Genomic DNA, 14,734 nt, shown 5'->3' with positions numbered 1-14,734 from the left:
GTGACTTGCCCCAAAACTGAATGATACTGCATCAAGAAAGGAGGCAGGAGCCCTCAAGTGTCAACTCTTAAATTTTTTTTTTTTATTAGTCCAGTAAACTCCAAGGGGTGGACTCCCTGAAATGAGCCCTATCCGCGGGCCTGGGGTGCTTTTGGTTATATTAGGGGACAATTAGTTCTCTGGCACGGCTCGCATGCACCCCAGGCCCTCCCACTTACTCTGGGGCTTGACAGAACTGCAGTTTTGACTAAACATAAAGTTGTCCCCCTCTCTGCCGAGCAGCAGGGTTGGAGTTTCTTCTTCGGAAGTCCTGACGCCCAGAGTTTAGGAGTGAGCAGCCATGGGGCGCTCCGCCTCCCCGCTCCCTACGGACATGCTCTAAAGTGGACAGGGAGGGTGGTGCTGGCAGCGGCTCTAAGAACAGGAGTCTGGGCAGCCCGGGGCTGGCGGGCTGGCGGGCGGGGAAGGCGTGGGGCGTGGTTTACCGCTTCCCGAGCGCCAAGGAGCGGAGCGGGTGGTGTAGCGCCGAGAGCCTCGACCGACTGCACAGAAAAAACAAGCGAGAGAAAGGGAAAGCTCGAGCCCGGGAGAAAGAAGAAAGGGGGGCGCAGAGCTGTTGCAGCGCCTGCAGCCCCGCGCCCTTCGGCTGGGTGACTGACTGGTGAGTGTGGCCGCACGGGCTCTCCCAGCCTCTGAGCGTTGCGCCGCGGGCTTGTGGCGGGGAGAGAGGAGAGGAGAAAAGGAGGGGGGGCGGGCGAGTGTTAGGGATGGAAATCTTCCTGAGCTCAGGGAGGAGGAGGAAGATGGGGGGAGATGAAGAAGAGGGAAGGCTTCGTAGACCAAGCACGGACTACGGGGCTGGCCTAAAGGCTGCAGGAAAGTTTGCCTGGGGGAACAGAGCAGGGTATACTGGGGGCGCAGCAAAGTTGTCAGCGGGCGGAGCGCGCAGGGGTTCGGAATGAGCGCCCAGGCTTCGCGTTTGTCTCTGTTTCTTTGTGTCACCTTTGGGCCGCCTGCCCGCCTACCTCGGAAAAGGGGTAGCCTCGGTGGGGCTCAACCCATAGTTACCACCAACCTGGAGCTCAGACTTCCAGCCCCGGGTTCAAGCTTTTTCCTTCCTCTTCATTCCCCTCCACTCCCCTCCTCGCCCCCGCCCCCCGCCCCCCCCAACCCCAAAGCTCTCTTGTATTAGCCGATTGTTATCGTTCCTCTCGTCATGCCTGGGCGGGAAAGAATTTGAACACTGCGTGCAATACCGCTTTTGGGAAAAGCGGCAGAGAGATTGCAAAATCCCGGGCGAGGCGCTAGGGTACCAGAGACTACAAGGATGGGGGTGGGATGGGGGCAGCTTAGATTCCCAGGAGGTGGGTGGGTGGGGGAGGTGTAAGTGGATGGGAGGCTGAGCTGGTAGCAAATCCATCTCCGCGTCGGTGGCTGCTAATACAGCGCGGATTATAATTCCATTTTGATTGCTTCGGGTCTTTGTTGTCTGAAATTGCCTCTAGGTTCTGACTGTAACACCTTCTTGGGGCAGGTTGTTTTTTTCCTTTAAATAAAAATGAGGGGCGCACGAAAGGTTTTGGAAATCGGATCTTGTTGCCCAAAACAAGGTTGGAGATCTTATTTTAGTGAAACCAGAAAAGTACAATGTGGCATTTGGCTTTGTGAACGGTTATTATTTCTTTAAGTTATTTTTTTCCTGTCCTCTCTTTCCTTTCCTTCTTTCCCTCTTCCTTTTCTTGAACGGGAGAGTCTGAGATACTAGTAGATGCAGCCAGTACAAGAACCAGCAAGTCATAACCAAGACAGGATAGTTCATTCCAGCCCTTCAACTAGGTTACTTATGTCGTACCTTTTCTACCTTCGAAGTTTGACTTCATGCTAGGTGTCTGTGTTTCTCTGAGCACAGCGCTAAAAGGCGTCATTGCCTAACTCCTGTGGTCATGCTGGGTTCTTGATTAGGTTCAGTCAACTCCATGTAAATTTTAGGAGGAATGGGAAGTGTAATTAGACATACTCCACCTTTTCAACCGAGTCCTTAACATTAAGACAGTTCCGACAGGGACATGTTAAGTGATCTAGGATGGGTGTTCAACTCCCTTCTTCCCCTCATAACAATTCTTGTGCTTTTATAGTTTTAATGCATGGCTTCTTCACTGATTTCTCTACAGTAAAACAGCAGAAGGCTTCCTATTAGCTTTTCTTAATATATTTTCAGAGAAGCCACTCATTGGGAAGGGTTTGAACAAGTGGAATCATGTGTGTATGAGTAATATATTTGTTGTGAATGGCAGAGGCTGTCTCGAGTATGTTTCATATAATCCAAAGAGCATTTATTAAGTACCCATTATATGCAAGGCAGGCCTGGGGTTGCTGTCCCTCCAACCTGTATCCAAGGTCTAGACTCTATCCTCTGTTCACTTTGTTGAATCTGGAGATGGAAAGACAAATGAAATCCCCTGGTTCCTCAAGGAACTTCCATTCTACTGGGTTGATGGCACATGTAAATATGAGACTAGGGATAGGGGCTGGACCTGTGATTTCATTGGTTTAGGGAACTCCCTCTATCAGGTGAGAAAATTCCCTTTACCCAGGTGATTTGCCATTTGCTGTCTGCTCTGAAATTCTTAGTCTTATCCGTTTGCCTAGGGCACTGGGAGCTTTGTCTTCCCCAGGTTCACACATGCTCAGTGTTTGTCAGAGATTCCACACTTAAACCCTGTTTTTCCTGATTTTGAGCCTAACTTTCTTTTACCAGGCCAGGCTACCACTTAAATATAAACTTATATGTAATAATTGGAGGAGGAGGAGGAAGACAGTAATAACAATTTGGGCGATCAGGAAAGGCTTACTGTAGCAGATGGTAAGTGAGCTGAGCCTTGAAGAAAACTAGGGATTCTAGAGTTAGAAATTAGAGAGATTGCATTATAGTTCTGGAGAAGATAATTGTCTTTTAAGTATTTGAGGGCTGTCATAGTTTTTAATGTTTTAGATTTATTTTATTAGATTCAATAAGGCAGCACCAGGAGAAACAATGGGAAGAAATTGCAGAGGCAAATTTATAGTTGATGTAAGTAAAAACTTACTAGCAGTTAGAGTTGTCTAAAGTGGAATGGATTGTTGTCTTTGGTGGTGGTCTCCCTCCTCCTTGGGGGTCTTTATTTAGTGCCTGTAGTACCACTTTTGGGGTAAATGTAGGGTGAGGATTTCTTTACATGTGGATTAGATTAGGTGACCATTGAAGTCCTGCTTAATTTTAAAATTCTATGATTTGGTAACTTAGTTTATATGTAGAATATAGTGGTTGGACCATCCCTAATGTTGCTTCTCACTCCAAATCCAGGATTCTTGTGAACTCAGAGATCCAGCAAGTCACTTATTTAATTTAAATATTAAAAAAAATTGATTTGAATGGAACTGGTTTGTGCTTGTAAACTCAGATTTATGCTTTTGATGTTGCTTTAAAACTCATTAAATAGACTACCTGCTTAAGAAATTTCATGAATATTTGTACAGATTAATGCTAATTGAAGTAAATTTGAAGAACTCAAGTTCTCTGTAATCATTTTAGATTTTTGCCACACAGAACTAAAGGTGTCTGTGTAATATAAAACTCAGTTGCTGTAAATCATTATGTGGCATGACCCAGACATGTTTTAAATATCTTGGGATAGTCCAAAGGTAGGTGTGGGAATGCAAACCAATTGTTTGCATATTCCTTTTTTATTACTCATATGAGGCATTAAGATATAAATTTAAAAATTTCTTAAAACCTCTTATCATGAACAAAAACAAGGTTTTGATTTTTTAAAGTGACTATATTAGAATTGTTTTAGAATTAGAATAAAAAAATTTAACTCCATTCAACAAAACACTTATTTAGGACCTAGAGTGTTCTATGAATTACTTGGGGCAAAGTAAAATCATAAGCTTTGTTAATTTACACAATATACTTTCCATTTTAGTAGTGAAAAGAGAAATGAACCCAGAGTCAGGAAGACTTGAGTCCAAATCCAAACTAAGACACTTTCTAGTTGTGTGATATTAGGAAAGTCACTTCTGTTCATCTCAGTTTCCTCATCTGTCCTATGGGGAATAATAATAGCACATATCTCCCAGGATTTTTGTGAGGGCAAAATGATATAATATTCATAAAGTGCTTGGCAGAACTTAAAACAATGTATAAATGCTAATTTATTATTTCAGCTTAATAAACTTTCAATATCAAACAAATTCTTTATTTACACTTGTGTTTTACATGATCTAGCATTGAGGTCATAAGATTTTGACACATGATTTTTAATTTTTCATCACTTAATCAGATTTTAATCACATTATATATTAAGTGTAGCTTTGAAGAGCCTTTTTTTCTAATTCTAGCTTGATTATAGTCTATACATTTTTTAAAAACCTTATTGGTTCTAAGACCGAAGAGTAGTAAGGGCTAGAAAGTGGGGGTTAAGTGACTTGCTCAGAGTCACACAGCTAGGAAATGTCTGAGGCCGTATTTGAACCTAGTGCCTTCTGTCTCTAGGTCTGACTCTCAATTCACTGAACTATGTTGGCTGCCCCCTGAACGGAGCCTTAAGTGGATTGTTTGGCATCATTTCCAAAAATGGCCAGATTTGAACTCAGAAAGATAAATCTTGGGGGCAGCTGTTTAGCTCAATGGATTGGGAGCCAGGCCTAGAGATGGGAGGTCCTAGGTTAAAATCTGGCTTCATACACTTCCCAGCCTTGTGACCCTGGGCAAGTCATTTGACCTCCATTGCCTACCCTTACCACTTTTTTGCCTTGGAGCCAATACACAGTATTGACTCCAAGATGGAAGGTAAGGGTTTAAAAAAAGAAAGAAAGAAAGAAAGGAAGGAAGAAAGAAAGAAAGAAAGAAAGAAAAATCTTCCTGACTTCAGGCCTAGCATTCTATCCGCTGCACAACCCAACAGCTCCAAAATTTTATGTAAATCTGGTCATTCCACATCTATTTGTGGATTATGGCCCCTATTGGTACCAAGTGAGAAAAATAAAGTCATCCCACCTGAGGTGATGAGCAAAAAGGCACAATGGATAAAGAGGCCTAACTCCTCAGTGTTCAGAAGATCACTCTCTGGCATATATTGAATGTTTGACCTTAAGAAAGTCACCTAACTTCCCTCTGACACAGTCAAATCTATGGCTATAAATTGGGGAGGGGCAAGTGGAGTTCATTGGTAAAAGGATTTCCTTATAAAAATCAAATCAAATCACAGATCCTGTCCAAAAACAGTAACAAGGTTAACAATAAACCTTATATAACCCAGAAAAATATTGAAGTTGCATTATTAATACATTCCTTAAAAATGAATCTACCAAACTTTCAAAAAGAAGGACTTTATTTCAGAATTAAGACATTTAAAAATATGTTTAAAATATATCTTCTGAAAACTTTGTCTTTTGCCTCTTTTTCCATCTCCAGTACTTAACACAGTACCTGGCACACAGCAAGTGATTACTAAATATCATTTGATTAACTCCCAAATTTAAAAATTCTATAGCTACTTGTTATAACTTGCTTTCTTTCCCCTAGCCTCTGTATTAGAATAGAGATCAAAGGGGAAGAAAGAATCCAACCTATGCTGACCTCTTCATTGAGCTTTCATCCTAATATTTCAAAAAATATTTTATCCTTTTGGTGGTTTTAGGAGGCAAGGTTTCTACTTTTACTTGATTGTGATTCCTTAGGAAATTTTTCTGAAGGTTCAGATATACTTTATTTGTTAGTGTCATTTAGTCATTTCAGTCATGTCATACTTTTCATGACCCCATTTGGGGTTTTCTTGGCAAAGATACTGCCGTGGTTTGCCATTTCCTTCTCCAGTTTATTTTATAGATGAAGAAACTGAGCCAAACAGAGATTAAATGACTTGCCCAGAGTCACACAGCTAATAAAATCATAGAAATCCCAGATCTATTGATTGACTTGGTTCTATAGATTTTTAATATTTTATATTGCTTCCAATTCAACAATGAACATTTAAATATATTACATGTACATGTAAAATGCATAACTTGGAGATAATAAGATAAATATTGATAGAGAATCATTGATCATCAGAAGCGAAGGGGAATTTAAAGATCATTTAGTCCATCCATTTCATTTTACAGATGGATGAGAGTGACTCAGTTAGGTGGCTTAGTGGATAGAACCCTCGGCCTGGAGTCAGGAATACCTGGATTCAATCCAACTTCAATTACTTATTAACTGTGTGCCTCTGAACAAGACACTTAATCTCTGTTTACCTCAGTTTCTTCTATTATAAAATAGGACTTATATCCTAGGGTTGTTGTAAGGATCAATCAAATATTTACAAAGTTTAGCACAGTGCCTGAAAAATAGGAGATACTTATAAATGCTTTTTTTTTTTTTTTCCTTTTTGAAGGTTAGAGAGAGGATTCATCCAGGGTAAAGCAACTAGGCCTGGTTGGAACTCAAACTCAGGTCTTCTGATATCCAAATCTACTTTTGTGTAGATCACATCTAGATCTATATAAATCATTCTTTTTAAACTCTTGTCCTTTGTCTTAGATAGTAAAACAATAAGGGCTAGGCAATTGGGGTTAAGTGACTTATCCCAGGGTCACCAGCTAAGAGGTTTATGAGTCTAGTTTTGAACCCAGGTCTGGTGCTCTATCCATTGTGTTACCTTGCTGCCCCCTATATAATCATCTTTTTTTTTTTTTTTTTTTTTAAACCCTTGTACTTCGGTGTATTGTCTCATAGGTGGAAGAGTGGTAAGGGTGGGCAATGGGGGTCAAGTGACTTGCCCAGGGTCACACAGCTGCATATAATCATCTTTAATCTCTCTTTTGAACATCCTGCATCCCAGCTGCCTATTGAGCATCTGGAACTGAATGCTATGTGAACATTTCCAGCTCAAGAAGTCCAGAATCCATTGTCTTTAACACTACCACCCCTCATTACATGAATTTTCCTCTCTTCCTAACTTCCCTATTTCTGTTGAGGATATCACCATTGTTCTAATTATCTAAGTTCACAACATAGGAGTCATTATTGACTTTTTTCCCCACTCTTTCACCTTGGACATTCAGTCATTTTGTCAGTGTTATCAATTTGATCTCCATAGTATATTTCAAGTCTGTTCCCTTATCTCCAGCCCTACTTACCTCTAACCCACACTGGTTAGTCTTACTGTCTCTACTTTCCTCTAGTCAATCCTGTACATAGCTGTCAAATGGATATTCTTAAATTACAGGTTTGACAATGGCAAAATTTGCAGGAATGGCTCCTTTAGGTCTATAGAATAAAATATACTTTTCAATTTAAGTCCTTTACAGTATGGTTCCAGTCCACCTTCCCAGGATTGCTGTGCATTACTCCCTTTCAGACTTCTTTCAGCCTAAATGGCATAGTTAAGTTAACAAGTATTTAAAATATTTTCTTTCCCCCCCAATTATATGTAAGCACAAATTTTAGCATTTAAAAAAAATGTAAACCCTTATTTTCCATCTTGGAATCAATACTGTATATTGGTTCCAAGGCAGAAGAGTGGTAAGGGCTAGGCAATGAGGGTTAAGTGACTTGCCCAGTGTCTGAGGCCAGATTTGAACCTAGGACCTCTGGTCTCTAGACCTGGCTCTCAATCCACTGAGCTACCCAGCTGCCCCCAGCATTTGTTTTTTAAAAATTTGAGTTCCAAATTCTCTTCCTCCCTTCTTCCTTGAGAAAGCAAGCAATTTGATATAGGTTATACATGCATAGTTATGCAAAACATATTTCCATATTACTCATGCTGTCAAAGAAAACACATACCAAAAAAAAAAAAGAAAAAAAGAAAAAGAAAGTTAAAAAACAGTATGCTGTGATCGGCATTCAAACTTCATCAATTTTTCTGTAGAGGTGGATAGGATTTTTCGTCATGAGCCTTTTGAAATTTTCTTAGATCATTGTATTGCTGAGAATAGCTAAGTCATTCACAATTGATCATTGTATAATATTGCTGTTTCTGTGCAAAATGTTCTCCTGGTTTTATTCACTTCACTTTGCATTAGTTCATAAAAATTTCCAGGTATTTCTGAAAGCATCATTTCTTATAGCACAATATTATTCCATCACAGCCATATACTACAACTTGTTTAGCCATTTTCCAATTAATGGGTAGCCCCTCAATTTCCCATTTTTTTATCACCACTAAAAGAGCTGTTATAAATGCTTTTGTGCATATAGCCTCTTTTCTTATCTCTATGGGATATAGACCTAGTAGTGATATTGCTGGGTCAAAGGGGTATGCCCATTGAGCATAGTTCCATATTGCTCTCCAAAATTGTAGGATTAGTTCACAACTCCATAGTGTTTTACTGTCCCAAATTTCCCACATCCCTTTATTAAGCCTATTCTGTGTTCCAAGTACTGGATATTATGCATTACACCATGCCTGGAATTCATTCTCTTCTTCCACACTGTGGTTTTACCTAATCTCTAGTTTTCTTCAAAGCTCAGTTCAAGTATAACTCTCCAACAGAAAGCCTCTATTTGATCCCCCATTCAGTTCCCAGTTCCCTTTTCTCCCAGAAATTACTTTGTTTCTACTGTGAAGATATTTTGTATTGACTTCTGTGTACATGTTGTTTTTCTGCAACAAAACATAAGCTTGAGAAAAGGGATTATTTTTTGTTTAGCTGGGTGCCTGGTATGTAGTGAGTGCTTAATATTTATTAAGTTTGTTGAATGAATAAAAAAGCATAAGGTTGATTAAGTGAATCTTTTCTCCAGGGCTCTGGAAGATATGTTGTATCCTGACTTTGGAGACTCCCATATGATACCCTCATTTATATAAATTTGAAGTTCTCAACTAAATTTTAAAATGTGAATTTAAAGTGTTTTTCATATTCATACTAACACTGAAAATCAAGGAGAGCTGCTTAGCATTACCAAAATATTGTATCTAGGCTATTTTTTCCCCTTCATAATAGTTATGGCTTCCAGGTCTCTATTTTCAACTTAGAATATGGGTAAGTTAGCTGAAGACCTCACAAGTCCCTTCTAGCATAAAAACAACATGCTTCAAGGGGATTTATTTGATTAGTTTGGCAGCACTAGCATGGTGTAGGACATTAATTCACCCACAAAAAATAACCAAAGTGGTGTGATAAATTAGATCTGTTACAAGAAAAGTGATTTTAAAAAATCCCAAATCAGATTTGCTAGAAGAGGCTGAAGCCTTGTATCTCTTGTGTTGCTTCTAACATTTTTTTTGGGGTAGGAATCATTCCACTTATCTAGCTTTAAAAATGGTCTGCTAATAAATTAAATTATTAGAATTTAGGTAACAATTAAATTGATAAATAATGTTTAATCTAGTTTGTTATCTCTTTAGCTTCTTGGTTTTGTTAAAAGAAAATCCTACATATTAACCACAGGATCACTGCAAAGAATTGTAGTCTTTGTTAGCTTCTATTTTAGAAGTTTTGGAGTATGCCTGAACTTTGTGAGTCATCACACCATATCTCTATTTGCCAGATTGTTTTTCTTAGCAACTGTAGCACCATTTCAGGTCTGGACAGTGAAAGTATTTGTAGAAATGATCCAAGACATTGTTTCAGGTTGTCTGCTTGGTACACCTTAAAGCAATGGCTTATTTAGGGCCAGAATATTGTTTCCAAAATGTTCTAAAAAACAGTTTCTAAGTGTACTAAGCTGATAGAATGATCCATTATGAACTTTCTATCTATCTAATTTCTATCTATGTCTGTATATGTGGTGTGTGTGTGTGTGTGTGTGTGTGTGTGTGTGTGTGAGAGAGAGAGAGAGAGAGAGAGAGAGAGAGAGAGAGAGAGAGAGAGAGAGAGAAAGAGAGAGAAACAGACAGAGAGACAGAGACAGAGAGACACACAGAGAGAGACAGAGAGAGGCAGAGAGAGACAGAGAGAGAGGAAAAAAGTAGAGCCCTCATTATTCAGAATAGACTCCAGTAAAACCTGCTTGGACTTGCTGTTCTGTGGCTGGTACAGAATTATACTGTCTTTCAAGGTTGGAAAGGGTGAAGTTCTCTTACTCAGAGTTCTAGTCCTGGCTTATTCATCTTCTGTTACATATTCCTATGTAGGAAGTGCTTTGAAAAAGATATAGTTCTCAAAGATTAATTTTATCCCAAGAAAAGGCTTTAGAATTTATACAATGATAAAAATATCAACATTCTGGAATTAATTATTTATAAATATTAATTATCCCGAAGTACATTAGTCAGTTTATAGTTTGGCAAGTGACACTGAGCTCCTTGTTATATGTCCATTTAAAGGAAGATTAAGGAAGGGAGAATTGTCAAAATTGTAATGTATTTGGACTTATAATATTTGTTTTACCAACTGTTATAAGGGACTATTAGGCACTGAAAAGAATTTAAAAATTATGTTGCTTATAGTTTTTGTTTCACAGTCTACCAGGTAACAATGGTTTATGAAAAAATATAAACCTATTTTTGAGGGCTTATTTGTATATTCCAGAGGATGTTTGATATTATTTTAAAATTCAACTTAGCTTCAGGAGGGTCCTCAATATTTTATCTTTACTTTTTGTTAACCTTTTGTCTTTTATGGTGAGAGACTCTCTTTTCCCTTATTTCTCCTTTCTCTTAATCTCCAATTCTTCCAGGTTATGAGCTCTTATTGTATATTTCTCTACCATGAGAATAGGATAGTTCTATGATTGTGGTTGGTCTGCTGAGTTGATGATGGGCCTCATCTGATGTCCAAGGTCTGTTTCCTATCTAATGTACCTACTAGGTATTAGAACAGTTTAAAAAAAAGCATTCCCCCTTTACTGATGATCATTAGTATATAGAACTGCTCAGTTGGAAGAGATTCTTGAAGTTATCTAGTAGAACTACTATCCAATTCAGTTCAACAAATTTTTATTAAAAACTCACTGCAGTGCCCTCAGGAAACAAATATTATACTTGACCCAGGGGATACAGTGATAAAAATAAAATTCTTTTCCCTCAAGGAGTTTATATTTTAATGTAGGAGGAAGGAAAACCATATATTTTAATGGGGACAAAAAGTCCAGACAAAATGCTATTGGGAAATTTTCAGAAGGAGAAAAAGTTTTACTCTGGAAGGTTCAGGGAAAACTGTGTAGAAGGAGTGGTATCTGAGCTGAGTCTTGAAAGAAGATAAGAGGATTGTGTACATTTCAGACTTTACCTATATAAATGTACATTGAAGGGATATAACCATGTTAAGTTCAGTAAGCAGCTAGTAGGCTATTTGGTTTACTGCACTTTAAGGTGGAGTAGGTGAAGGGAAGTAATGGTAATATATAAACTCCAAGGTATAGATCGGAGCTCCTGTTCAGCCTAGTGTTTGGTATATAGTAAAGAAGAGAATAAACATTTGTTAGGCACCTGCCCTGTGCCAGGATCTATGCTAAGTGCTTTGCAAATTGTAGCTCATTTGATAGTAGACACTTAATAAATGCTAGTTGGCTGCACATAAATTTGTGCAAAAGTGGAATTGATTGCTTTGAGATGCCAATGGTTTGGCCCACATTGAAGGTCTTCAAACAAAGGATGCTTGAAGCAGGTGGACTTTGATGCCCCTTCTTAATCTTAGATGCTATGATTCTGTGGGCTTTAAATGCCAGGCCAAACAGTTGTATTTTATCCTAGTAGCAAAGTGGAGTTTTTAAGAAAAGGAATGGCAAGAGTAGACCTGTGCATTAGGAAGATGCTTTTACTAGCTGAATGTGAGGGTGGAATGGAAGAGAGAAGAGCTTGGGAAGCAGGAAGAAAGCTCTTGTAATAGTTCAAGTAAGAAGGGATTGAGGGACTGAAGTCTAAGAGTTGACTGTGAATGGAGAGGAGTTTTGATAAGTGGTTTAGGGAAGAAGAAGATGAGGTCAGACAGTTTGGAACATGTTGAGTTTGAGATGCAATCAGTATAACCAAGTGCAGATCAAGGATGATAGATATAGAGCTGAAGGGACCTCAGAGATCATCTTGGACAAACCCCTCATTTTACAGATGAGGAAACTGATTAGAGATCAAGGGAGAGATAGGGAGAGATATATAGATTTGAAAGTCACCTGCATAGAGATCATAACTGGACCTCTGAGGGAACAAAAACCCCAAAGGAAAAGAAAATATAAAGAAAGAATAGCAAAAGAATCAGGACAGATTGTTATGGGCCATCAAGGTAAGGAGATAGTAGGAGGAGTAGAACCAATCATAAAACTGAGAAGGATTTGTCAGGATAAGAGGACAACTAGAAGAGAACAGTGTCATGGAAGCTGGGGGAGAAGATTATATCCAGGAGGCAGTGTTGAAAGTTCTCAAAAATACCTTTTTTGGGGTTGGGGTGGGATGGGGTGTAGCCAGAGAATGTGATCAAATGGGAAAAAACTATTCATTAAGAGATTTTTGCAGCTGCACTATTTATAATTCTAAAAACTAAATGAGACCTACCTAATGTCGCATAATAAGGGACACAGTTAAATAAATTGTGGTACGTTATTATTATAAAATATTATGATATAATTTATATCAACAGGTATGAAGAAGATAGAGAAATCCAGAAAAACCTCTAAATAGTGCAGAGTGAAAAGAACAGAATCGTAAGGATAGAGTATACATTTATTATGACCACTTAAAATGAAAGTCGAATGGGAATGATGGGTCAAACAAGGGAACTTGATGGAAACTTAGAGACTGTAACTGCAAAGTTATAACATTTTAGTCATATTGGGTTAATTAAATTTGAAACAAATTCAATTGGTTATATAAATGTTTAATTTAAGAAATTTCTTTTGTTATTATAACTTTAGTCTTCAACAGACATGAATTTCAATATTCAAAGGTGAAGCCCTCCAACCCCCAACAAAGACTATATATGAAATAATGAACTTGTGCTACATATGTGCAGTATGTTGAAGTAAGAGAGCCTCACTTCTAGATAGGTGTTAAGGGGCCTGGCCAATTGTCTGCCAGCTGATTCGTTTCTTTTATTTACTTTTATTGTTCTAAGTTCAGGAGTGAGCTAGGGATATATTCAGATAATTTATTTCTAATGAATACAATCTTTACAATCTTTCTCATTAATTAATTATCTTGATCCCCCTATCTAAATTTATTAATTATATTTTAAACTGGAGAAATCCCATTTCCCATGAGTATTTACCTTTCTTTCTCTATAATTATTACAATTCCAGATATATATTTTTATTCACAAACAAAAGCCTAGTAAAGCAAAACACATATAAACTATATAATAATTTGTCTATAACATTTGTGTTTTGAGTGACCTCAGATCCTCAGTAGAGCATCAGATTCATCTGTATTTCTTGTGGAATTCAGTCTCACACCATTTAGTTTTTTTCTCCAGATATTGATTAAATTCTCCAAAAAATCTTCTTCATAATTTTCCCTCAAGATAAGAATGAAATTCAGTTTTCTAGGAAATAAGCAAGTTCTTTCTCTGTCTTTTATTTTATAAGCACAATAAACAGAATGCATGGCATTGTTTATCTCCTAACATGCTATATAGGATTTTCTTTATAAGATTTCTTTGAACATATTCCTTAGGACAGTTCTAATAATGAAGTTTTATATTACCTTCACCCTCTTTATCTTCTCAGATTCCTTCTAGCTTCTCATAGATCACCTTCTACTGGCCCATACAAGGAGAAGCACTCCATGATCAGAGATTTCTCAATTGTAACTTCAAAAACTGGTAGTTCAAACTTCCTTTCCATTTGGCTTCCATAGTCGTGAAGAAACTGTACCAGTCTCCATAGCGGTGATGGTGAACCTATGGTATGCATGCCAAAGATGACACACAGAGCACTCTCTGTGGGCACATGCACCCTGCCCCTCCCCCCCGTCTCAAGTTTGTTACTAGAAAGGCAGAGGGACTTGGGTGAAACTACTCCCGTACCCCTCTCCACTCTGCCTAATGACATTTTTGCACATCATTTGCCTCTTTGCCCAGCAGCCAAAGGAGAGCGCACAGAGGGTAAGGTGGGTGGCTCAAAAGTAGCAGAGCTGAAGGGGAGTGTAGCACTCAGACCACTTCCCTCCCTCTCTTCACCTGCTCTGAGGACATTTTTTTCACTTTACCCACCTCTCTGCCCAGCAGCCCAATGGGAGGCGGGGCGGGGCATGGCATGCAGTCTCTAAAAGGTTTGCCATCACTGCTTTATAGTTTCTGTGATATAAACATTGGAAGCAGGTTATATGCAATTTACTTAGAAAAAGAAATACAAATTAAATTTAACCTCTAGTTAAAAAATTACCATTGTCACTTCTGAACTTTTAAAAATTCTGTGTATTTTAATATAACTAAATAATAACAACAACAGCAAATAGTGTTGCATAAAAAGAAAGAAAAGCATTTCACTAAAACATTAAACATAATTTCAAGCAAAAAAGTTCAGAAAGAGACACAGGCAAACAGGGTCGTTTGGTTACTAACTTGTTAAATTTAATACTATGTATACTTTAAAAACATACTTAGTTTGCTTAGTTTAGTTTCATGTGCAATCTTTTTTTCTGTTCTTTGTTTACTGAAATGCATTGCTTGTTATTAAGCTCATTAAAATATTAAACAAATCCAGAAGAAAAGCATCGTTCTATACCTCTAAACTAGTAACTCATTGCCAAGAGGTGGGTGGCATGCTTCTTTATTGTTGTTTAATGCTAGATTCATAACAATCCATTTAAAAGACATTTTTGCATAGTGGGTG

The 14,734-nt window shown here is 38.3% G+C and overlaps 1 protein-coding gene across 1 annotated transcript in view; it reads left to right on the top strand.

The window, feature by feature from the left end:
• The first annotated feature begins 467 nt into the window (after nucleotides 1–467).
• The window catches only part of SYNE2 (spectrin repeat containing nuclear envelope protein 2), a 419,774-nt gene continuing 405,507 nt past the window's right edge, over nucleotides 468–14,734 (top strand). Inside the window, exon 1 of the mRNA XM_044664857.1 lies at nucleotides 468–661. The gene's annotated coding sequence lies outside the window, so the exon portion shown is untranslated. The remainder of the gene's footprint in view (nucleotides 662–14,734) is intronic.

The sequence above is a fragment of the Gracilinanus agilis genome, chromosome 2, assembly GCF_016433145.1.
Source record: "Gracilinanus agilis isolate LMUSP501 chromosome 2, AgileGrace, whole genome shotgun sequence".
In the NCBI taxonomy this organism is placed as follows: domain Eukaryota; kingdom Metazoa; phylum Chordata; class Mammalia; order Didelphimorphia; family Didelphidae; genus Gracilinanus; species Gracilinanus agilis.
The sequence above is the reverse complement of the archived record's forward strand: the minus strand, read 5'-3'. Positions and strand labels throughout refer to the sequence as shown.